This window comes from Nelumbo lutea, chromosome 2 (genome assembly GCF_056320005.1).
Source record: "Nelumbo lutea isolate HS-2025 chromosome 2, American lotus-T2T, whole genome shotgun sequence".
Classification (NCBI taxonomy): Eukaryota; Viridiplantae; Streptophyta; class Magnoliopsida; order Proteales; family Nelumbonaceae; genus Nelumbo; species Nelumbo lutea.
Window position 1 is genome coordinate 68,787,671 of NC_142685.1, and position 16,213 is coordinate 68,803,883.

The 16,213-nt window shown below is 34.1% G+C and overlaps 1 pseudogene; it reads right to left on the reverse strand.

Annotated features, from left to right (window-relative positions):
* Positions 1-5,472: 5,472 nt before the first annotated feature.
* Positions 5,473-14,308, reverse strand: LOC148871381 (protein RETICULATA-RELATED 3, chloroplastic-like; annotated as a pseudogene).
* Between the last annotated feature and the right edge of the window lie 1,905 nt (positions 14,309-16,213).

The window sequence follows — 16,213 nt, forward strand, 5'->3', positions numbered from 1 at the left end:
ATGGGACTTGGCTCGATTACTATCTTGATCTTTTGCCGCTATTGGGGCACCTTCTTGGGTAGAGGTGAACTCTCCTCCTCCTTCTTTTTCTCCATCGTCAAGCACCTCCCCAACTCTACGATTTGTAGTGTCAGACCATCCACCTTACAGCCCAGTTCTGTAATCTATGACTCATGTTTTACAAGTTTGTCATTCACCTTCCTCAAGGGCTTCTTCACTGGTTTTTGATTGTGTAGCATCTACCATGGCCGAGGTTCTAGCTCTGATACCAATTTATTACAATCGAACTATAACTTAGAGATTTCTAAGATACACTTAGAGGCAGTACTAACTCCCTAGGTATGACCCACAACCATAAGAATTTTTTGAATTCTTGAAACTGTTATTGCATTTCAATTCAATGCCTCAATTGAGTTTTATACACGGAAAAATTGTTACAACTCAACTATAGCTAATCTTTAACGATTGTAACCGATTCTAACTAATTCTGTGACATTGTTTTTATGACAAAGTGAAACCCCCAATACATGAAGCCGTCAGATCCACATAATAAGGCAAGACACGCTTGTCGCCGATGTAAATTTATATTATTCCATGGATTCACCATGTATGGAAGATGGATGCTTTCATGACTTGTCCCGGGGTTGACACAATCACGGCTAGGGATTTGAATCTGATCTCTAAATATATAAATCAATCAAATTGGAATTGGTCGAACATTTTTATCAAATTCAAAATTGTTGAATTGGATTCCGGCATCAAATTCAAAACAATCTTCTTGCAACGCTGAATTCAAAACCAAAAGGTGTAAAATGGTTGGATTGGATGGCTTTCCTTAATCTTACCAACCAAAACTAGATTTTCCCAAGACGAGCTTCTGATTTTTTTACAATAACTCTTTCTATCTTTCACTAGCCCTACTATATATAGGGGTGGGTGCAAGCATACTGCATCATGATCCTATTTGAATTATATTTGGACCAGATCGAATCGAAAAATAGGATCCATTTAAAAATTGGATCGAATTCAGATCACCCCTATATCCAATAATATATAGTATGTGGTTTTGTAAAAAGACGTGTATACCCCATTTTCTTTGAAATATATATGACAAAAATAGTAAAAAAGAAACTGTTTGTATTTTATCTTTGTATAGATTGTTTTTTTTTTATTACAAAATAAATTGGCCTATATCAGATTTAGATATCCAACATCCTTAGCAAATATGAATCCAAACTAATCTTTATAAAATCCACGGAATCATTAGATAGGATATAGGATTTATTAGGGGTGCAATTTGAGTGGACCTAGCCTAAGTCCAAATAAGCCTAGTCTAAAATTTTATACTGGCTGAGCTTGGACTTTTGATTCTCGGGTTGGAATCAAACGTAAGAAGTCAGACTTTTTTATTTTTTGGGCCAGGCCTGGACTTAGTCCTTAAATAGCTCAAACGCAACCCAACCCAAACCTGGCCCAACTATATATATACATGTTCATTGACTTTTTCTCAGAAAAAAAAAAAGGTGTACAATCGTAGGGCATTTTATTTTTACACCTAAAACTACTTTCACTATTTCATCTATACCAAATCTTTCTGTTGATTTAATATTATGAACCATAGACAATGGATGTATCTAGTTTTTTTTCTCGGGTACCAGTGACTCTGCTCAAGAGCTCAACTCATGCTTGAGCTTCAACTTGATAGGATAGGAGACACTTTGTGCTAAAGTGCCGGAAGTTAACTTCAAAACTAGTCCAGTCCAGCCCTCCCAAGATTGTTGTGACACTTTGTTAGAAATATGACACATAAATAGGGGTGTTCGTAGTTAGTTTAATCGAATCATAAGGGTTTTTTAGAAATTGAATTAGTCCTTTCGTTTTTTTTTTTTTCAAATCTCCAAATCCAAACCAAATCGATATCATCGATTAATCGGTTGGCCGGTTCCGTTTCTTATATTTATAACATATACAATAACATATATACGTACATACACATCCCACCGAATAATCGCATTTTTTAGGTTCAGTTTGCTCGATTTAGTTTGGGTTTTTTGGTTTTTTATGAGCACCCTTGCATGTAGGAAGAAAATAAGTAGGATTGAACAAGTTTATTGGCATTCAGTAAGTAAGTTTTCCAAGGCAAATACTTGAGATCAAGAAAGAGGATCGATCTAGCCTGCTAGCCAATCCGTTTTGGGAATATTTGATAAAGAATAAAGTCAAGGAAATTTGGTTCATGCATATGACTACTTCAGGTATGATTTTTTCTCGTTATTTTATCATTTATTTGTGTGTTTTGAGTTGACATTCAATCAACTAATACACTAAACAACATTTTTTTTTCAAAAAACAAAATCCAAACAACATTAAAAACAAGTGCATCGTGAAACTAATATGAAATTGTTTTGATAAATTCATTGACAGTTGGAAATGAGTAACTAAATATTGTCATCAAATCTCCACTAATTAATGAAAAATCAAAATAAGAACTTACCAGAGTCTTGGGAGAAATGGTTCTCTATGAGGCAAGCGTGACAATCTTATCGCTTATCTCTTTTTATTATTATTATTATTATTTTTTTTTTTGGGGGGGGGGGGGGTTGGTGTTTGAGGGGTGGCTATGGAACTCTAAATTGAAGGAAAAATGGGTTTGAGTGTTGAAGTGGAAAAGAGAGAGATCCACCTCCTATGAATTTGAAAAATTCAGGGTTTATTTTGAAATTTTGAAAGAAAATAAAGGATAAAAGAGTTATAAGATATGTTTAAGTCTTTTTAAAAAAAACTCAGGGTACACTTAAATTAATTTATCAAAACTTAGGATATATTTAAGTCTTTTACCTTTTTTTTTTTTCTGGGTATAGATCAAATAGGCCCCATGAATCCAGAGACCAACAAACAATAAGAGAAGAGAACAAATCTAAATGGTTAGGGCTGTCAATAGGTAAGTTCTACCAAACTGCCCAAACCAAACCGAATCGAACAGATTATGTCAGTTTTAATTCCTGATTTGTCTTGATTAATAATTGGGTCGGCTCCGGTTCTTTTCTATCAAAAACTGATTATTTTATTAAATATATAAAATCTTATATATTTTCTTATAATTTTATCATATTTCATGTTTGAAATAATATATTTGATAGATAATGTATGAGATAGTATTAGTTAAAATATTTAACTTATTAACATATAAATAATTTAATATTTTAATCATTTTTATTAACATATAAATAATTTTTAGTATAATCGGGTTTGGACCCAATAGACCCAACTCTGGGTCTGTGATATAGTCCCAATTAATAATAAGTTCAGGACTCTCCTGACCTAGACCCGACCGGCCGACCCATTGACAGCCCTGTATTTAATTGGTTACCTATTGGGTAAACCATGGCCCAATCCACCTGATCATTAAAAATGAATCCATTGGGTTGATGACCCATTAACAACTGCTATTAGACCTAGCAAAAAGTTGACCCAACCCGCAAACCCAATCCAATTCAAACTGAAAAAATAGGGTTAGGGTCTCATATTTAGCTGCCCGAATGTGAAAATGATCCGACCTGACCCAAAACTGAGTTGGGTCATGGGTCAACCCGCTGACCCAATTGTCAAGTCTAATTGGGATTATTTATGCATTATTAGAAGTTTCCACTCTTTAATTTTTCTATTTAGTCTTTACTTTTTATTGTTTACTCTTTAAATTGTTAAATGTTCAAATTTTTATTTTATATTTAGAATTTTAAGGTTAATTCTTTTAATTTTGATATTTTTCATGTAATTTTTTTATTTTTTTAAATTTCAATTATTTTTTTAATGACCCAAATTGACCCATGGGTCATCCCTAACCTGAACATTTAGGTTAGGGTCTAGCATTTTGACATACTAACCCGAAATTCAACCCCACACAAAATCAACCCGAAGCTTAACCCAACCTGAACCCAATCCATCCAACCCAATTGCCAGGTCTAACTGCTACTAAAAAATCTCAACCCAAACCATAAATAAATGGGGGCGTTGCCGTTGAGCAGGTTGAGAAAAAATTGAGGGAAAATTCCATCAAATTTCTGTTTCTCTTTTATATATTTTCCATCGGACCAAACTAGAATCGATTTCTCATTAGTTAATGAATAATCTTACCAAAAAAAAATAGTTAATGTATAATAGGGATTGGTATATTGTACTTGCTATTCAAGCATTCGTTCACATGCTGCTCACAATTTGTAAACAGATCATAATTTTTTATTTGTTTGATTATCTGCTTGTCTACTGCGTGATTTGGCTACCATAATTTTTGGAGGGTCATAGTTAGAATTGACAGAGCAACCAGATCTGTTGACAAATTGATGGAGAAAAATAAAATAACTAAAACTCAAACCTACCAACTAAAAGAAAAATATAATGTACATCTATTAGGGTGAAAAAGACTGATGGTTTTAGAGAGAGAGAGAACGAAATGCAAAGGAATTGACTTAGGTGGTGTATTTATTTATTTTTTCTGAATTTTTGTTAGTAGGGGCAGAAAATGAAATGCAAAAAATAACTCAAGAAATACATTATTGAAATATAATAAAATTAAGGAATAAAATAATTTTTTTTTAACGCCCCATAGTGATTATAATTCATCATTGAGCAAATAAGTCATAAGTCATTGAAATTCTGAATGGGACATGAGAAATTTGAGATAGTCTCATCCATGCACAACGTGGCACTTTTATCCACCAGAAAAAGGAGCATTTCCTCCTTTTTAAAATTTGCAATTTCCACTGGGAGGCATATTTTTCTCTTGAGTTTCAATTACCATTGACAACCACAGTTGGTGATAGGATCCATTGAAAGCTCTATAGCTTGGATAAGGTAGAATATTGGAAGGTGGGTTTGTCCTCTTGGCCATTTCTGATTTGTTTTTGGATGAAAAGGTACCCAAACCAACTTGTTGAACATCAGAGAAACATATTTTTCTAGAGTTTCAATTACCTCCTTCAACCGAGCTCAATGACATCATAACTATTTGATTATTTCTTTTCTTAATCGCTTCAACCGAGCTTAATGAAAACCAACTCTATATTTGCTCTCATTTTCCTAAAAGTTAACAAAAAAAGAAAAAAAAAAATCTAATCATTTAGTATGTATTTGATTCTATGGGCGTTTATGAATGAGTCATTTATTTGTATTTTTTTATGTTAAATGTTTTTTATTTTTATTGTTTGGTTGGGCATCACTTTAAACCTTCTTTACTTTTTACCTCATATCAATACCCATTAAAGTGTGCCACATTAGCATTTTGTTTCAAAAAATAATGGAGGGTGTTAGATAAACAAGAATTTGACATTTCCTCAAATGACCCATGCACAAAAATCAAAGTGTTTTAGTTTTCTACCATTTATTTGATAAAGGCTTACGTGACATTGATGTAACCGCATTTTTTCAATAAATGCCCACAAAACCAAACACAGTCTTAATGATAGACTGCATCCTCTATAAATCCTGGGTCCCCCGTATCAACCTCACCTTCTCTTTAGCTAACTCCCCCTCCGGTTGCCCTCTTTAACTTTCTGTGATCCCATCAACATCATCAGGATCACAAATGAGACACCTCCAAGAGTTCTATTTAAACACCTTAGAACCACCATTCTCCGGCAGAAACTGAGGTTATTGCTCTGCTCCATATGAATCACACAATTAAGAGCATTAATACGGTTGGTGGAAGCTTATTTTGTATCTCAAAATTGGGGTCCATCTTCTTCCTCATCGTTTAATCAACCCGTTTAAAATCGTAGAGCCCACAAGCTCTGCAACAAACAGAGTTCCTTTATACACAAACATCTCAAACCGATTAAGAACATTGTATATTTTATGCTCCTGATTCAAAGATGTGGCTCTCCGGAGATCGCAGGAAGATTCAACAGTAACGTAGCCACTGTTGGGGCTAAAAGATACATGAGAATGAAGCTTACAATCGATCCAACGACAAGAGTCAAGAGCTGGCGTATCTCCAAGAACGTTTGCATTAACACTGGTACATTCCTCCATCAGAACCTTGAATGAAAACTGTGGATCGATCTAGCTATACGTTATCAACATCTTTTTAAGAATTCCAACAGAGCTGGTGTTAGACACTCTGGTTTGGAGAGAGAGAAAAAGAGAGATTCAAAAAGGGGTAAGAATAATGTTGCTTGTTGCAAAGAAGCTACACACCAAGTACAAGGTACTAAATTGGGCAGTTGGTAAATTTATCACCCACTGTAATGTCCATTAATGGCGTGTGAGACGTAGAATGCACATTTTCAGAAGTTGAGGTAGTAAAATGTCACGTCACTACCCCAAGACCAAAAAAATGGAAAAAAGAAAAAAAAAAAAAGAAAAAGAAAAATTGCATGATATGTAACAAAATGTTTTGAAGGACAGTGATAAGTAATACCTGAACGGTTGTACCGTTGAATTGTCAAGACAACCGGTTCCATTTTACCTTAAACTTAGTCTCTGCTAAAAATTTGCTGAATTGGTCAACGATTCATTCATCCAGAGGTTGAACTGTTAAATCAATCAACTCGTTCAATAGTTTTTTGATGTTTTTAATTTTTAAAATTTTTGTTAAAACAGACCATTTATTTGAATTTGATAGGTGAACCGTTAACTTGGAAACCAGTGGCCATAATGGTTCCGGCTCCAAGTCAGTTTTTAAAACATTAGTGATAAGCATGAATTTATCCATATATTTTGATAAACGGGGAAATCCCCATATAAATATAAAAAAAAATAGCATTTATTTTTTGATAAATAAAGAGGCGCCACTTTCCCCCACTTTCTCCTAAATTGTCTCTAATTCTTATTTATCTCCTAAATTATCTTTAACTCCTATTTATCTCTTCAATTATCTCTAATTTAGTAGAGAGATTATCCACTAAACTATCTCTAGCTAATTCCTATTTATCCTCTCTCCCACTTTTTATCTATATCTATCTAAAGAAAGTTTCAATTAAAAAAATTCAGAATTATAATTATATACTAAATTTCAAATATTTATTCAAACACAAAAAATTAATAGATTTAATAATATTCATATTATTAATATTTTTACAAATTTCATCATAATTATGTAGTAACAATATAAATTATAACTTTAAAAATTATTCAACTTAAATGTTATTCGTAGAATAAAAATTTAACATAAAATGAATCATTAAAAATAGCTAAATAATATAACACAATAAATAAAATTAAAAATAGCTAAATAATATAGCACAACATTTAATATTACACTATAAGATTAAAATACATAAAATTCAAATAATGAATATTTTTAAATATTTTACATATTATTTGAATAACAAAATATTTAACATGACAAAATTTTAAATAGTTAAAAATAACGAAATTATGTAATAAATTAAAAAAATTCTTAAAAGTAGAAAAATAATTACAATAGAATTCATAATATTATTATTAATAATAATTTAACATTTTACAAAATCAATAATGAATTATGTAATAACAGTATAATTATAATTTTATGAAATATTAAATTCAATAAATAATTAATATTTTAAGAATTTCAATAACATTAGTATTTCAATAACTAAATAATATTGTAAATAACTAACTTCAGTTATATCAATTAATAATTATAGAAAATAGCTAACAACAAAATTATATTTATTAGTAATAATTTTACAATAATAGTGTATATTCATTATATATTTATATATAATATAATTAATATTTATTTTTTTTAGTAATTATTTATTGTTTTTTCATAAATATGTTTTTAATAATTATTTATAAATGTATTTTACTTTTTATTTAATAGAAAATTGTCAATAATTATTGGAGATTAAACAAATATTATTTAACTTCTGAAATTTTATTTATCATATTTATTGTACTTTTGTTATTAATTTATTTTTAGTAATTATATCTTTTTTATAATTTATAGATTAATACTTATTATAAATAAACTATTATTTAATATTACACTATTTACTGACTCATTTAGTATATTTTCAGTATTTATTATATTTTTATTATATATCTATTATATTTTCATTATAAACTTATTTTCATTGATTGTGTACGTTTACCATAAATTTTTAATAATTATTGGAGATTAAACTATTGTTATTTATTAGAAATTAGACTATAAATTTAGTTGAAATTAGGAGTGTTCAATGATTGGTTCAGTCCAGTTGCAAGCTGTTTCGCCAATCAAATCGATCTGGTCAACTCCACAGTTTGTCACTCGAAACTGATTGACCATTAACGAAAACCCACCAACTCGGGTTGTACCGATTTAGGTCTATTTTTGGTTTAGTTTGTTTGCTCAAAAGATTTAAAATTAAAAAATTAACTTTAAATTTCATAAATTACAATGATATTATTAAAAAATAAATTACAAAAATTAAATCTATGATATAAAATATTTTAGACTAACAAATATGGGAATTTGCTTACTTTCTCATATTAAAAAATTAAATTTAAAATATAAAATATTAATATATATTAATTAAACCAAAGTCGATCTAAAATACTAGAAAACTAACCAACTCAAGTTGAATTTGATCAAATTGTTTATTAAAAAGTTAAAATATAAAACAATTATACACTTTTATGTATTTCTATTGTTTAACTATCGCTTAACAAAGCACAGGTCCCTGTCACCATGCCTCTCCTTGCTCCATTATCCCCATCCTGCATTCTCTTTGACTTTCTCTCCTCTCCTCTTCCCACCACTCCCATTAAGCCATGTCACCCAATTACCTAAAAGTATTCCCATAATCTCTCTCCTAAGGTATCTCATTTAAACCAATAGGAAAATATCATGTTTCCCCACACCCTAATCAATCCCTAAAAGTATTTAATGAGTATTAAATAGTATTATTACCAAAAGTTAATAAATACGGTTAGTAAATTACCAAAAACTAGTAAATATTGTTATTAATTAACTCATTAACAACATTTTATAGAAATTGAAAACTCTTTAACTAATTTCTATAAAATTGAGAATTATATTTAACAATTATCAAAAGTATAAAATTTTAATTGTTGTTATTATTATAATTAATAACCAAATAAAAATGGGGGAACAAAATATTATAATGTTAGAAAATGAAATTATTAATTAATTTATATTGAAAAATAAAAAATGAGTTAGTGTAATTTGTTAGTAAACTACCAAATCAAAAGATATATATTTAATAACAATTTAAAAACCTTGGATGAGGAGTGGGTGCCTTGCCTTGAGCTTAGCTTGGTGCACGGCATGGCCTGGCCCAAGGCTTAGCCCATGGACCAGCCCGACCCACAGCACGGCAAAGGTCCGTGTGGGCTTGAGCTGTGGGTTGTGTCGAACCAAACCCCCAAATTAGCTTAAAGGAGGGAGGCACAACTCGGGACACCTCGTGGGCCAGCACAGCACAACTCACACTTTGTGTGGGCCACATGCGGGTCGTGTCATGCCGGCCCAACACGACCCAATTTACATTTCTACTTGAACCCGTCTAGTACTAGGGACGAGGTAGGAAAATTCGAGGATTCTCCATCCTTGATGAGGGGTGGGGTGCCTTGCCCCTAAACTCGCCCTACATTGAGGAGTGATTACCTTGCCTAGAACCCACATGACACTGGGGATGGGGTAGAGTGTCTTGACTATGTATGGGGTAGGGAAAGGGATGGAGTGCCCTGCCCTGAACCCACCCTGTTGTCATTCCTATATAATTGCTAATTATTAGTGGAATTAATAAAAATGTTAGCTTTTATAACTATTTTTATTTATTTAAAATTAATCAAATTTTCATTTAAAAATAATAAAAAGAATAAAAATTATTTAAAATATTACAAATTATTAATAAAACTAAGTTTATTAAAAAATATTTATTCATATTCAATTAACAATAATTAGTTTTTTATAAATCAACATTAAATAAAAATAAAATTATTAAATCTTTCAAATTTTCCTGTGCATCGCACGGGACCCTGCTAGTTATATATTATACACTTATCGCAATTAAGGGGTAGGAGACAGAGAGGGTGCATAGAAAACTCAAACGGATGGTCTAGATTAATGCACAAACCTATATCTAAAATGATGCGTGGAATTGAAAGAAGCAATCACAAAAAAATGTTTAAATAAATTAATTAAATTAGGTTAATTAAACAAATAAAGACAATTAACTAAGTCTAATTAATTAAGTTAATTAAGGTGATGTCTGGCATTGATGTTGATTCTTCCTTATTGATTTTTCAAATTTGAAATTAGTTTTTTTTTCAAACTTTAGTAAATTTCGTTATTTGGTATCATTTCTGCCATGTAAAATCTGTTTAATACTAATTTCAAGGGTTGATTATTTTTGTAATAGAGTTATTATTCAATGCCATGTTGGATATCATGTCATCCTCGAAAAATTGGAATCAACTAGAAATCAGGAAATCATCGAAAAAAACGTGATTCCTAAAAAGGTCTGATTTCAAGAATCGATTTTTGGCCAATTTTCTGAAAATCATCAAAATTAGTCAACCAAACAAAATTTTTAACACCGAATGTGACTCCAACATGGCAGTGATTTTCAAGTAACCATCATCAATGCCAAACATCACCTCAGTATAATTAGGAAATGTTCAAAACTTGGGTTTTGGATATGGAATAGGGGGAGGGTAAAATGGTCTTACAAAAGTTCAAAATTGATGGAAGGCTAATGATGGGAGCAAGAGTATAGAAATTTGAAAGTAGAAGGTAACTCTTTATCACAAATGAAAGCTCAAAAGCTTAGCGTGTGTTTTGTTTCATGGGCATTTCGTGATAGGCATTTCTCAAAACGCTATCATATCATCGCTAAATCAGCATTTTTTCCATCATATTTATCCATACGCATTGGCATTTACAAAAGTGGGTTTTGATTTATATGTGCACCAACCATTGAGTGAAGTTTCATTTTAATGCTTCTCCCAACAGTTGAGCGTTTATTCTCTGCTCTGCTGATGTGGCACCTAATTACAATAAATGATTTATCAAATACTTTTCTTGATTTTGAAAGCAAATCATATACAAAGGTTTATTTAATAAATAAAAGCTATAGCAAACACATACTTAAACATCAATTCCCCAAATGTACAATAAACTAAATCATTCAAATTTTGATTTTGATTTCTCCAATTTGTTTACATTGGTAGCTATTATTTGACAATAAACTAAATTATATTTTGTGAATTTGATTTCAATTTATTTACACATTAGGCTGAGTTTAGAAGGAGTACAAATGCAAATATGTAGAGTGCAAAACCTTATATTTTATATTATTTTGTATGTATTTATACTATACATATTTGCATTTGTACTGCTTCCAAACTGAGTCTCACTCCATTTGTGAAGTGTGAAAATACAAATACAAATGCTGTCGTTTTCGTGAACTGTGCATATTTGTATTTGTAGTCTTAAGGTGGAGCCTAATGGATATTGACATTGATCTTCCATGAAATTCTTGCAGACAGAATCAATTTGAACAATATGTTGATGATCTTATCCATTTTCAATACTCTAGCAAACGAAGTCCATAAAAGAAGAATATTGCAAAAGGATCTTCCAAGAACAAAGACCTGACAGTCGGATCGGGTCAAGGAAATTTCGGGTCAGATAACTTTTTAGTTTACATCAGCAAAGCAAATGGTAAGTCCTAATCCTAAATATTCAGGTGAGGGTTTATCCATGGGTCAACGATTCAACTGTTCGGGTCAGTTAGTCTTAGGCCAGATCAATGGTTTTTTCTTTTGTTTTTGCTTTTTTTGTTTTTTTAACCAAAACTACAGGTTAAATCGTTTAGCTCAAATGGGTCGAGCAGTTCAATAGTCTGGATCAATGCCAGTTTGAAAAGAGGTTCACTTAATATGAGACCCTAACCAGCTTTTTTCAGGTTAGGGCACATTGGGTTTATGGATCGGGTGAACTTTTTGCCTAGACTAAACAAATGGATGGCAATGGGGCAGGTTCAGGGAGAGTTTTATAAATTTGAGACCCTACCTGTCTTCTTAATCTTTCCATTCTTTATCCTTTCTAAAACTTGTAGTGGGTTGGATTTTCAAAATCTAACCCTCCCCATACACGAAAATGCAAAACCCTCCCCACATTTGAGGGTGGGGTGACTCAGGTTGGCAAGCTGGGTCCAGAACTCGCATCTAATTTCATATTATTTCCAATTTATACATAACCAATAAACAAGTAAGTAACACAAAAAATACTAGATTTTCTAATTATTTGATTAAAACATCTAGAAAACACAAACTATCAATTATTTTTTATATAAAATTTAAAATATTATTAAACTTAACACCCAATATAAGAATTCATGTCTTCCACTAATATGCGGGTAGGGTAGAGTCAGGTTTAGCCTAATGCCATACCCATATAGGTTGTAAAAGCCCAAAACCCTTCCCTACCCAAAAATTCATTTTTCCAACAAGAAAACCCACCTTGACAGAATGAGTACCTATTGGGTAAGGTAGAAACATTCCTAACATAAACAAAGTCATTTGCACAAGGATTACTCAAATTGATGGGTTCGACTGTGATACTTGAAAAATTTATAACCAATCAACCACTATGATAAAACTGGTAAGCAATCATTCAAGTGGTATTCATCAAAATTCTTGTGTTTTGATCGGTAAAAAATCTTTTGATATCATTCTTTTCTAGCATCATAGATTTATTCTTAATTTATTTACAAATATATATTGACACGTGGCATTGACCAGATGCATCATGTCCATCCATCATCAACCATTACCAACCACCACCACATGCTCCCAACTGCCCCCTCTTCTAAGGCAACTCTGGCTATAAAAGGGACTCACACAGTGAGGTAAACACACAGAGACTTAAGCTCTAAGTTTTGTCTTTTACTTGGTTCGACCCCTTACAACTCTCGGCTAACTTGACCATCAGAGTCTATGCCCCTGGGGTAACTCTCGGGGCCTCTAACGTCTTTTTCTCTTAGGAGGTTGGACTCGTTAGCCTCGAACACCAGAAATTACATTGTTGCCTTCGACTCCATGTTTGACAGCAACAATTGGCATCGTCTGTGGAAACATCTTCAAAACTTTCCCCTAAGAAAAACAAATCTAAACTAATAAACTAGTGTCTCCGAAATGGTTGACAAGCAAGACACCATTCCCAATGTTTAGAACTTAGTCATGATCAACCAGTTCGAGTTGGTCCTAAATAGGCTAGACAACCTAGCCTAGCGGTTGAATAACATAGGGCATCCAGCAAGAGGCCGCCCATAGGGTGGCCACCCCATCGGAAGCCATGGTCAACATGGTGGGCATTCTGCACATACCCCTCTAAGCCAGTCGGGCCGACCCTCGAAATCCGACAGTAATAGTTGATTGGCTAGCAAGCCCCGTTCCAAGACCCCTCAGCTCCCCAACCAAGGGGGTGACCCACGGGATCCCACGCCGAGCGCAAAACCACGACTGACAACAAAGCTACACGACAACCAACCGGGATGACGATAGGTGCTTAGGCCACTACAGTCCCCCCGAACGGTAGGGGGCAGGTGCTAGAGGTGTCAATGGTATTAGAAAATCCGATTTCGAATTTGATATTCAACATAATCCAATTGAATTCAGATAATTCAAATATCTAATCGGTCGAATTTGGATATCCTATTCTTACCGAATAATTAATTAGATTTGAATTCAGATATGACCTGATTCAATTTGATAAATATCAGAATTCGACCGATTATTTATTTCTTATATATAATATATAAATTATTTTATATATATCTGTAATAATTAAGTTATATAAATATTTTATATATTTATATACTTTATATCAATAAAATATTTATTTTATATATTTATTAATTATCCAAAATAATTAATTAATCAAATTTGAATTGATTCGAATATTCAAATATTTAATCGAATTCAAATTCATATATTAATTTTCAATCTGTCGGATATCGAATTGAATTTCGATACTGGATTTTCTAATCAGATTCGAATTCAGATATTGCCTGATCCGATTCGAATTCAATCCATTTACACCCCAAGTAGGCACCATGCCTCTCCCCCGCTAGTTTTCGACCTCCGCAAACTCCTCAATTATCATCATGCCAGCAAGGCTCAGGATGTGCCAACATCCAAGCATTTCAAGAATAGAGCCAGCCTGTCCCACATGAGAGAGAACCCAGACCAGACCGAAGCAACGATGCCATACATCGACCAATGCCTCGAAGATATTCAGGTGCAAATTAGCACCATTAAGGATCAACTTCACAAAGTAAAGGAGGGCTGAGGTGATGCCTTCGTCAGTTGCCATGCCTCATTAACCCGGATGGAGACCTTCGTGGATTCCATCATCTCTAAGCCCCTCCCGCAAAACTTCAAGGCCCCAACAGTAGAGACCTATGATGGGAGTACAGACCCTAAGGACCTCCTAGAAAGCTTATGGGCCCTCATTCTCCTCCATAGATACTCTAACGCCATCATGTGCCGAGCCTTCCTGACCACATTCAAGGGAGCAACACAACGATGGTTCTCGGCACTGCCTCCACATTCCATCAGTTCTTGGGAACAGTTTGAGGACCTCTTTCTGGGTCACTTTGTGAGTAGTTGACGGTGTCAGAAAACTGTCATCTCCCTGATGTTCCTCAAGTAGAAGCCTTCGAGCGTATATGAAGAAGTTCAACCAAGAAGAACTCGAGGTCAAGGACTTTGACCCCTCGGTCTCCATGCACACGACCATCAATGGCCTCTGACCTGGACCCCTTAGTTAGTCCATTTCCAAGACTCCACCCAAGACCAAAGTCTAGTTCTTGAAGAAGGTCCAGAAGTACATCGCCACCGAGGAAGTCGAAGCCAATAAACATTTGTAAGATTTGAAAGTAGGGCCCAGTGACAAGAAGAGGAAGGAAAGGGATGACCATGGTGATGACCCCACCAACAAGGGCAGTGAAAAGAAGATACTAGCCCTTCCATCAACAAGTACATGCAACTAAACTCTTCTTGAACACATATTGATGCAAGTAGGGAAGGAGGAATTCATGAAGTAGTAGGCCAAGTTGAATAGGAATGCAAGAAAGGGGAACCCCCAAGAAGTACTAGAAGTACCACCACGGTACCAGCCATGACACAGAGGATTGTTACGAGCTCAAGAGTGAGATCAAGTCCCTTATCTACCGCGGGCACTTGAAAGACTATGTTTAAGGCAATGCCCCAATGTCATCGTCACAACAACCACATGCCAGACCCCATACCCATCACCCCTTGTCCGAAGTCATTGAAGCCATAGTCGGGGGCTCGGCCTCGGGGGAAGAATTTACCTCATCTCGAAAAGCATACAGTTGACAGTATAACATTTAGGACCAAGCACCAAAAGAGGTCGAGGCCGAAGGACTTCATCTACTTCTCAAATGACGACCTATGCATTGGTGGTGTCAAGATCATCGCCAACTACATGGTGAAAAGTATCCTCATAGACAATGGCTCCTTGGACGATATGCTATTTTATGAGACATTTGAGAAAATGCAGCTGACACCAGACGAACTACAACCCATTGATGTGCCATTCGTTAAGTTTTTTGGAGCAGCTGTCAGACCCGAAGGGAAGATAAACTTACCAGACACTATAAGGACCAAACCTTGGCACATCTCTCAGATGACTGAGTTCTTGATCATGAAGATAGGCTCACCTTACAACACCATTATAGGGAGGTCGACCCTTCACACACTCAAGGAGGTCATCTCGTCTTACCACCTCACCATGAAGTTCCCCACAGAATGTGGTGTAGGAGTAGTTAGGGGAAACTAGTAAACTGCTAGAAAATGCTATGTTGCAGTGCTAAAAGGCAAGAACAAGGAAGCCCTACCACTGGAGGGGCTCAACCTCAGCGATGAACCGTTAGGCCGAGGACCTCATCTTAATTCCCTTAGATCAGGTCAAGCCTAAGAAAACAATACGAATCAGATCTCACCTCCCTTAGGACATACTTTCTGAGCTGGTAAGCTTCCTCAATGCCAATATCGACATGTTTGCTTGATTTTCCATTAATATGCTAGGAATTAACCCCTCGGTCATTTCTCACAGGTTGAGCATGGATTCAAGTTGTAGGCCAGTTCGGCAAAAGAAGATGGACTTTGCACCGGAGGGCTGGAAAGCCATCGAAAAGGAGGTGGACAAGCTACTTGATGCTGGCTTTATAAGAGACGTATACTACCCTAAATG